Genomic DNA, 9,035 nt, shown 5'->3' on the forward strand with positions numbered 1-9,035 from the left:
GTTGTCGTGTACAAGATCAGTGGTCCAGGGCACTCATGCTGAAAATGAACCCAAAGGCCTCCCACGAGTGCTGCATCTCAGGATGGTGCATCTGTGTGGCAGTTAAGGCGTGGGACTTACGAGGAACTCTGCAGCTGGCTTAAGTAGACACAGGCCTCTCAGCCTAGTGGGGGACTGACCCCAAGAGCGTCCGGAAGAGGGGCTGGCCTCCGCCCTCGCATGAACCCTCTGCCTGCTGTTCCACCCACACGGCCTCATTCTTTTGCACTTAGAAAGCATTTTGGGTACTTGAGAGCGCCAGATGAACATTCTCTCAATCCTGTTCGGGACCACATTTTACAGGCTTAATCAAGCAATGCCTATACTTTTAGTTTATGTTTCAGGAATGGTTTTCAGAAAAGGGTTACCCTAATCAGGGTAGTGTCTGGGGTGGGAGGAATTGGGGCACCTAAGAGAAGGACAAAAAGGGGTTGCAAATGAGGATGAGAGAAGAAAGGTGTGCTGTTGATGGGCAGGAGGACCAGGGATGAGGCCTCCTGCTATGAGGGCCTTAAATTTACTTGTGCCATGGAACCCGTGGCAGCCTTGTGAAGCCTATGGTCCCTTTGTCAGAATAAGATTCCTTTTGTTTTAATGTTTATTTATTTATTTTGAGAAAGAGAGAGAGAGAGAGAGATCATGAGCATGAGTGGGGAGGGGCAGAAAGAGAGGGAGATTTGGAATCCCAGGGAGGCTCTGTGCTGACCGCATGGAACCCAATGTGGGGCTTGATCCCATGACCCTGAGATCATGACCTGAGCTGAAACCAAGGGTTGGGAACTTACCAGACTGAGCCACCCAGTCACCTCAGAATAAGATGCTTAAACACATAAAGTAAAATTCATGGGGTTACAAAGCAGACCATAATTATTTCGAAATAGTTATCTACCTGCTTAAAAAACAAATTTGTGACATAATAACATAGGTGCTTCTTTGCTAATGCATTAAATCAGATCTAGTGGTGGGCCTATTAATTATCTTATTTTAGAAGTAATGATGTTAGTAAATGCTATTTCAAGATATCAGTAGCAACTATCGTTGTTATGAAAATATCTTCAACTTAACTGGTAAAAAAAAAAGTTCTAGGGATTATTGTGAGTCCTGTCACTTGCCAATCTTTATAATGAAAGGAAATGCTAAATATCCATTTGAGGCTAGTGAAAATAAAGTTGTAACTTTTTTCCATCTAACTGCATGAAAATGCTGAATTATCTCTGCGAGACACTGTGGTTCTATCAGCCTCTCAATAAAAAACTTCCCTGTAGAGGTTCCAATTATCTGGGCAAACCCAGCAGGGAAAAGGAGGATCGGGTCCTTAGACCCTGTAAATCACACAGGCGGCTTGGCTGACATTTGCTAATTGCTGTAAATGAAAAGCTTGGGCAGAGGTTTCTCATTTAATTTCTCATGTTAGCTTTATAAAAATCATTACTGAAAATTCATTAAATGTGCCCACGACTTGCACACAACTGAATTCACTAAAAGGGTTGTTAATTAAGAAGCTGCCAAAGAAGAGGAACGGGGGTCATTGGTGCATCTGTGTGGTGTTCGAAAGATCCTGTCTGCCGTTCTTTAAGTGGTTAGCTTTGAGCTCATCTCCCGCTGCCTTGGAGACGGATGTTTGGACGCTGGCAGTCTTCCTAAAGTGTTTCATCAGGACATTGCTTTCCTGTGGATGTGGAGGGAGATGGAGCCAAACTACCACGGAGGGCAAAAGGCTCCTATCGGGGCAGCTTTCTTCTCACACTGTTTTTGCTCCCCTGTTTTGGGTTCTTCCAACTCTTTAATTCCTCAGGTCAGCTCTGCAAACCACCTGACTCCACGCACCTATAAATGGTCCCAGGGAAGGGAGCGGAGCCAGGTAGAGTTCTGTTGGCTGCACTAAGTCTTGAAGCTGACGACCATTGCTCCAAAGTTGCCAAGGCAACTTGCTCCTGCTGACCCTGCTGGTGGCAGCGAAGGGCACAAAGAGAGGAGATCTGTTGCCTCCCTTTAAGAAAACTCTTGTTAAGAACGTATTGAGTTATATGAGTTCCTAATATATTTTGGATGTTAACCTCTTATCAGAGAGGTGGTGTGCAAATATTTTCTTCCATTCTGTAGGTTGCCTTTTCATTTTGTTGATTGTTTCTGCTGCTTTGCAGAAGCTTTTTAGTTCTATGTGGTCCACTTGCCGATTTTTGCTTTTGTTGCTTGTGCTTTCTGTAACATATCCAAAAAATCATTGCCAAGACCAATGTCAAGGAAGTTTTCTTCTAGGAAAAAACTTCCTTCTAGGGGTTTTATGGTTTCAGTTCTTACATTTAAGTCTTTCATCCATTTCAAATTATTTGTGAGTGGTGTAAGACAAGAGTCTGGTTTCATTCTTTTGTGTGTGATTATCCAATTTTTCCAGCACCATTTATTGAAGAGACGGTCTTTTCTCCATTGAGTATTCTTGGCTCCCTTGTCAAATATTAGTTGACCACATATGAAAGGTTTATTTCTAGGTTTTCAGTTCTGTTCCACTGGTCTATTTCCTTGTTTTTATGTCAGTACGAGACTGTTTTGATTATTAGGGCTTTGTAACATAGTTTGAGAAAAGGAAGTGTGATGCCTCCAGTTTTGTTCCTCTCTCTCAGGATTGCTTTGCGTATTTGGGGTCTTTTGTGGTTTGTTATGAATTTGATAAACAGTGTACCACAGCCACTGATCCCAAGACCTATAACAAAATCTAACATTGGATTGTCCACAAGTAAAAGATCAAGCACTGCTGTCTTTATATATTGCCTTATTGCATCTTTCATTTAACATCTAAGAAGCGGATATTATTACTCATATTTTATGAAGGAAAATAAACATAATTGCCAAAGTAAAGGAGGTGGAACTTAAATCTATGTGGACAGGCTTAGTACATTATGGAAGGATTCTTATGTTTACATGACAACCCTCCTTTTTTTGAGGGGGGGACAGTGTGTGTGAGTGGGGGAGGGTCAAAGGGAGAGGAAAAGAGAGGAACCCAAGCAAGCTCCACACTCAGCTCAGGGCCTGACGTGGGGTTCAGTCTCACAACCTTGACATCATGACCTGAACTGATATCAAGAGATGGTCCCTTAACAGATAGAGCCACCTGGGTGTCCCTTCAACCCTCCTTTTTAAAAATGAAAAGCAGTGTCCCTCATACTTTTAAAAGTTTATTCATATGAGTTTCCATAAATTATTTTCTGAATTGTGCCACCTAGGATTGATTAGGGCTTAGCATAGTTTGCTATGAGGAACTGGGTAGTTTTGAACCAGGTTAAATATTCTAGAAAATGGTAGACCCAGGGATTGACCCAAAGTAGGCTAGCTTGGGGAGTGTAAATATAATTCTTCAGGAAAGCAAAAAGCAAAACAAAACAAAAACAAAAACAAACCCATAATGAATGTTAGACACACACCCATCTCTTTGTCTTTCAGTGTTATGGATTCAGTCCCAAAGGTGTGTAACTCCCCAAAGCCTGCTTCTACTAACATTATGGTAACCCTGAAACCAAAGTGTCAGCTACCTCTGGCAGCTCCAGAAGAGAATCTGTCCCTTCCTTCCAGCTCCCGGTGACTGTGGCTACCTCCCTCCAAACTTTCTCTGTGGTCACATTACCTTTCTATGTTTGTCAAATCTTCTGCCTCTGTCTTCTAAGGACACTTGTGATTGCATTTAAGGATCTTCCAGATAATCCAGGGCAATCTCCCAACAAGAAACCTTTAGTAATAGAGAATAAACTACAGGTTACTGGAGGGGAGTGTGGGTGGGGAATGGGATAGATGGTGATGGGTACTAAGGAGGGCACTTGTGATAAACACTGGGTGTTATATGTAAGTGATGAATCACTCAATTCTACTTCTGAAAATGATATTGCACTGTATGTTAACTAAAATTTAAATTCAAAAAGGGGGGAAATAAAAGCTTATTTACAGATATTAAACAATTAGAAAGGCTAAATATAAAGGAGCTTAAAGTTAAAATTGTAAGAAGTGTTGGTCCTCAAATCTGAAGGAAGAACTTCCTGGGAAGGCCATCTGTTGTTCAGAGTCATTTGCACTTGACTTTTCAGGCAAAGCTCCATGAGGCAAAGTCAGGTAAAGTGATTAACAGTCTCCTTTCCCAATGTCAGGATGCACTCAGCATTAAATATTTTATCTGAACAAACAACCACCTTTTATCAAATAACAGATGAGCAGCCAAGTTCAGTTTGAAATCTAGTTTTTAGTTTTCTCAGCAATTCCCAAACCACTTTTGAAATCCAGAACAGACATAAATCAAGACACCACATCCTCATTGTCATCTTTGTCATCTTGTCATTGTCAGGAGATGCAGTGATCCTGGAGCCTGTAGCGTCTCCTCCTTTAATGCAGCTGGCCAACTGGTCAACTGGCCCAGAGTGTGACCACCTGTCATTTGCTGCATCAGGCAAAGAGCACTGAATTTGATACCCGGATCTGCTCGGTGACCTCAAAGAAATCACTTATTAACCTCTTTGACTCAAAGTTTTCTCCAGTTGTAGTGAAATTCGCCTTGCCTGTTGCATAAGGTCATCGTGAGGATTGCTCAAGGCATCTATGAGGAAGCGCTGGTTGGATTGCAGTGTTCTGCACAAATGCCCCATGTTGTTCGAGTGTCCCCATAAGCCCTGAAGAGCATTGCTCCTTATAGAAAAAGCTTCAGTGAATTCTGTCTCCAAAGGGGTCATGCTACAACTGTCTTCCTTCTCAATTACCAGCTGACCCACTCACCACTCACATTAGTTTATACAAATTTATATGGTTATTTATCTTGTTAAAGTTTCCACTATAAGTTGGCAAGTACCTTTGGGGCGGAAGCTTTGCCTGGGTAATTTTTTGTCCCTAACGCATCCGATGGCCCCTATAAGCAAAAAGCACTCAGAAAATACAGGCAGCTGGTAACGTTTATTGAGCACAAACCATGTGCCAAGAACGGTTCCAAGCACTCCACATTGATTATTGAACGTGATCTTCACAACAAATCTTTGAAGTAAGGACTACTATCACCCCATTTTAAAGGTGAGGAGTCAGAGGTAAGGAGAGAGGAGAGACACATAAGGTGAGAGGTTGGGGTCACAGGAGCACAAGGATGCTATTACTGAGAGCAGGAGTCGAAACCACCCTGCTTCTGAAATACATGCTCAAGATGAGCCCCGTGGGTAGGAATGAAGAGAGCTTCTGCAGTTCCCCAACCATGCCTACAGCCCATTCCTTTCTGTGCTAGGCTGACAGTGGCCCCTCCACCCCAAATTCACATGCCCTGAACCTCAGAATGGAAATAGGGTGTAGATCCCAGGTATGCTGAGGATTGCCAGCAAACCAGCAGAACCTAGGCAAGAGGCGTTGAACGACTTCACTCCCAGAGCCCCCAGAAGGAACCAAGGCCTTCCTAACATTGTGATTTTGGACTTATGGCCTACAGAACTGGACAAATACATTTCCACTGTTTTAAGCCACCCAGTCTGTGATGCTTTGTTACAGAGGCCCTAGGAAACCAATACACTTTCTTGCTCTTTCTCTCCCTTCCTGTGAAGTGAAGGAAAGTATTGCGCAGATGACTCAAAAACCCAAGAATCCAAGGCTTTGGGGGCTTTGTTTTGTATTAGTTCCTTTCCTTTTTCTCTGATTAAACTTCAAAGAAAACCAGCCCACTCAGATTAAGGAACAGTGAGATTGTCTTGTGGGTCATTATCTCTTGGTAAAGTAAAACCAGTCCCAAAAGGTCGACTGCTTGAACAGCCCATATTCATTAATCAACCAATAATGCTGCGAAGCATAAACAGGCTGTTCCCTCTGCCTCTTTGTTGGGGGCAGGGTGGTTGGAGAGAGGTCATCCCAGCCCAAGAATTCGAAGTGGTCTGTGAAAAAAATGACAAATTATAATTTCAAACGTCTGCTCTGATGCTTATGGGTGGAGTCCTGGATCCAACAGCCTGTTCAACTGACTGTTGGCAAAGTTATATGCTGGAGGCTAGGCTTAGGAAGAGGCTTGAGGTTGCTCAATTTCTTGGCATGACTGAGAATAAGAAATTTCACTTAGAGATATTGAGGGGCAGGGAAACAGCAGAGGCCTAGACAGTACTCAGAGAGGCCGCTCTGCAGACATCCTTGGTTGGTGGTCTTGACCAAAGGTTTTTAAAGGAGAGGCATGGCTGGTATTTCTTCAAGTTTACATTGTGCTGTGTGAGACTAGGACATAACTGATCACTCCCTTTCCCTTCAAACTTTCAGAAAAAGTTTCTTGAATACACAACCTTGTATTAATTGTCCTTTTGGGAAAAGACATTGTGCCTCAGAGGCACAATGGGAGATGTTATATAGAAAAGAGATGTACTCAAGGAGAAACACAGGAGAGGGAGTGGAATTCAGAGCAATCAGGAACCATCAGCCTTTCCTACCTTGCATCTTCCCACATCTCTTCCCACTGTTTGTGAGATTGGAGTTTAAGTCCATCTTGAATAAATCCTAAAGGGTGCTGAAGCCAGGAAAGCTAGGGGTCTTGAAGGACCACCATCAGGCTACTGACACCCAGGTCTCACCTCTACTGAGGGCCAACTATGGAGAAGGTGTCTAGGGACACAAAGTCTCATGGGACCTATGAGCTTATAATACTGAGAGGCAAAAACCAGGTTAACTGTAATAGGAATGCCTTAATAAGAGAACAAACAAGGAGTTTCATGGCTTCAGAAAGAAGAAAGCTAAAATTCCAACAGATAGAATAGAGGAGTATGTGTGTGTGTATGTGTGTGTGTGTGTGTGTGTGTGTATGGGTGGGTGTGTGGGTGTGTGAGTGTCCCACTCTTACACACACACACACACACACACACACACACACACACACCTCTATTCTACCTGTTGGAATTTTAGCTTACATACTGACTTTATACCCTTGATCACTCTGGGAAGAAGTGCTCTTTTTCTTCTTTCTGAAGCCATGAAACTCTTTGTTGGTTAAGTGTCTGACTTTGGCTCAGGTGATTTCACAGTTTGTGAGTTGGAGCCCTGCATCAGGTGTCAAGCTGACAGCATGGAGCCTGCTTGGGATTCTCTCTCTCTCCCTCTCTCTCTCTGCTCCTCCCCCACTCTCTCTCTCTCTCAAAATAAATAAACAAGAAAGAAAGAAGAAAGAAAGAAAGAAAGAAAGAAAGAAAGAAAGAAAGAAAGAAAGAGCAACCTAGGACATGGGGGCTGCAGAAGGAGCTCTGACAGACCTGTAGTGGGGAGAAAGGATCAGGACTTGAGCATTTCCTAGAGGGGCCCTTAGGGTCTGTACTAGTTTCCCATAGCTACTCTAATGAATTAACACACACTTAGTAGTAGATTACACGACAGAAATTTATTCTTTCACTGCTCTGGAGACCTGAAATCTGAAATCAATTTCACTGGCTTGGCATCAAGGTATTGGCAGGATCTACAAGCTCTAAGGAGGAATCTGTTCCTTGTCTTTTATGACTTGGATGGCTAGCAGTATTCCCTGGCTTGTGGTCACAGCACTCCAGTCTCTGCCTCTGTGGTCACATTGCCTTCTTCTCTTCTGCCTCTGTGTAGTAAGATCTTCCTCTGTCTCCTTCATAGATGGATACTTGTGATTGCATTACAAGCCCACCCAGATAATCCAGAATAATATCTCCATCTCCTCATCCTGAACTTAATCACATCTGCAAAGATTTTTTTTCTGCCATGTATGTTAACATTCAGGTTCCAGAGATTAGGACCTGATATCTTTGGGGGTCACAATTAAGCCTATTACAGGGTCTTTGGGTCTGGGAGAGCAGGAAATTGAAAGCTACAGAAAGGAGCTGGAGAAGGGCACTTGGACTGTAGCTGGGCTGACGGAAATGCCCCCGGAAACAAAGCCTTCACCAAGGGAAGCACACAGAAGACAAGTAGGCAACAGCATACAGGCAAGACATCTGGGCACCTGGAATTGTGGTCATTTCTCTTTTCCAAATTCCCGGAAGACCCATGGTCTTTAAATTCCTGGAAAGTTTCACACGACACACGTAGGCAAAGTGGAGAAGAAGGTGCAGAAAAAGCAGCCGTCTTTGGTCATGAGTTTGAAAGGCTTAGCTACAAATGTAGTGTGAAATTGTCTGAAATTCTGGCAGCAGACATGACTCATATTACTGTCTGACATTTACAGAACATTCTTCACAGCAGTTTCTAGAGTTTGTTAAGAGAGAGATACTGAAAATCGTTGGGTGACAGAATCAGTATCCAAAGACCTTTTTGTTAGACAATGGGTCAAATCCAAGAAGATGAAATGTTATAGTCGTAAATAAAGGTCTTGTACTTGGCCTACAGAAAAACTTTACAGGAAGGAGGAGATTTTGCTGAATGGCCACCCACAGAATCCTGGTTATCAATAATATGCTCACAGGGAATCAAAAAAATGTAATGAGGGAGGTCTTGAAACATGTGGTGCCTAAAAAGCCAATGTGATCTTGGGCTGTATTAATAGAAAAATAGAATCTAAAACAGGGAAGGTAATTCCAAAATTTCCAAAGGGAGAAAAATTAACTGAGGGTAGAAATCCACAGCTTTTGGAGAATGCTCCCAAATCTGGGGCTCACACTGTTTCTGGAAACACATACGGGATTTTATCTTGGCTTTGGGAGCTGGCTTTGAAGAGGAATGATACTGGTGTGAAGTTGAAAAAGAAATGGAAGATATGGGTAGATTCTGGGTAGATTAGGGAAGAAGATACTTGAAAGAGGATAGTATCGTATAGTGATCTTCAAAAGCTCACCAGAATTATTAAATTATTTTTGCAGTACATATACATTACTGTTACAACTAGAACTAGATTAACTTAAATTAAAACAAGAGAAGCAATAGTTTGGTTCTATACTACACTAATTAAACCATGCTGGAAGCACGAATGCAGTGAGCACCAAGCAGAAAAATTGGAGGGCATTTGTAGAAGAATGAATAGCATTGTGCAAGTTTTCAAAACCAAATGATGAAGACTGAAG

This window comes from Panthera tigris, chromosome A1 (genome assembly GCF_018350195.1).
Source record: "Panthera tigris isolate Pti1 chromosome A1, P.tigris_Pti1_mat1.1, whole genome shotgun sequence".
Classification (NCBI taxonomy): domain Eukaryota; kingdom Metazoa; phylum Chordata; class Mammalia; order Carnivora; family Felidae; genus Panthera; species Panthera tigris.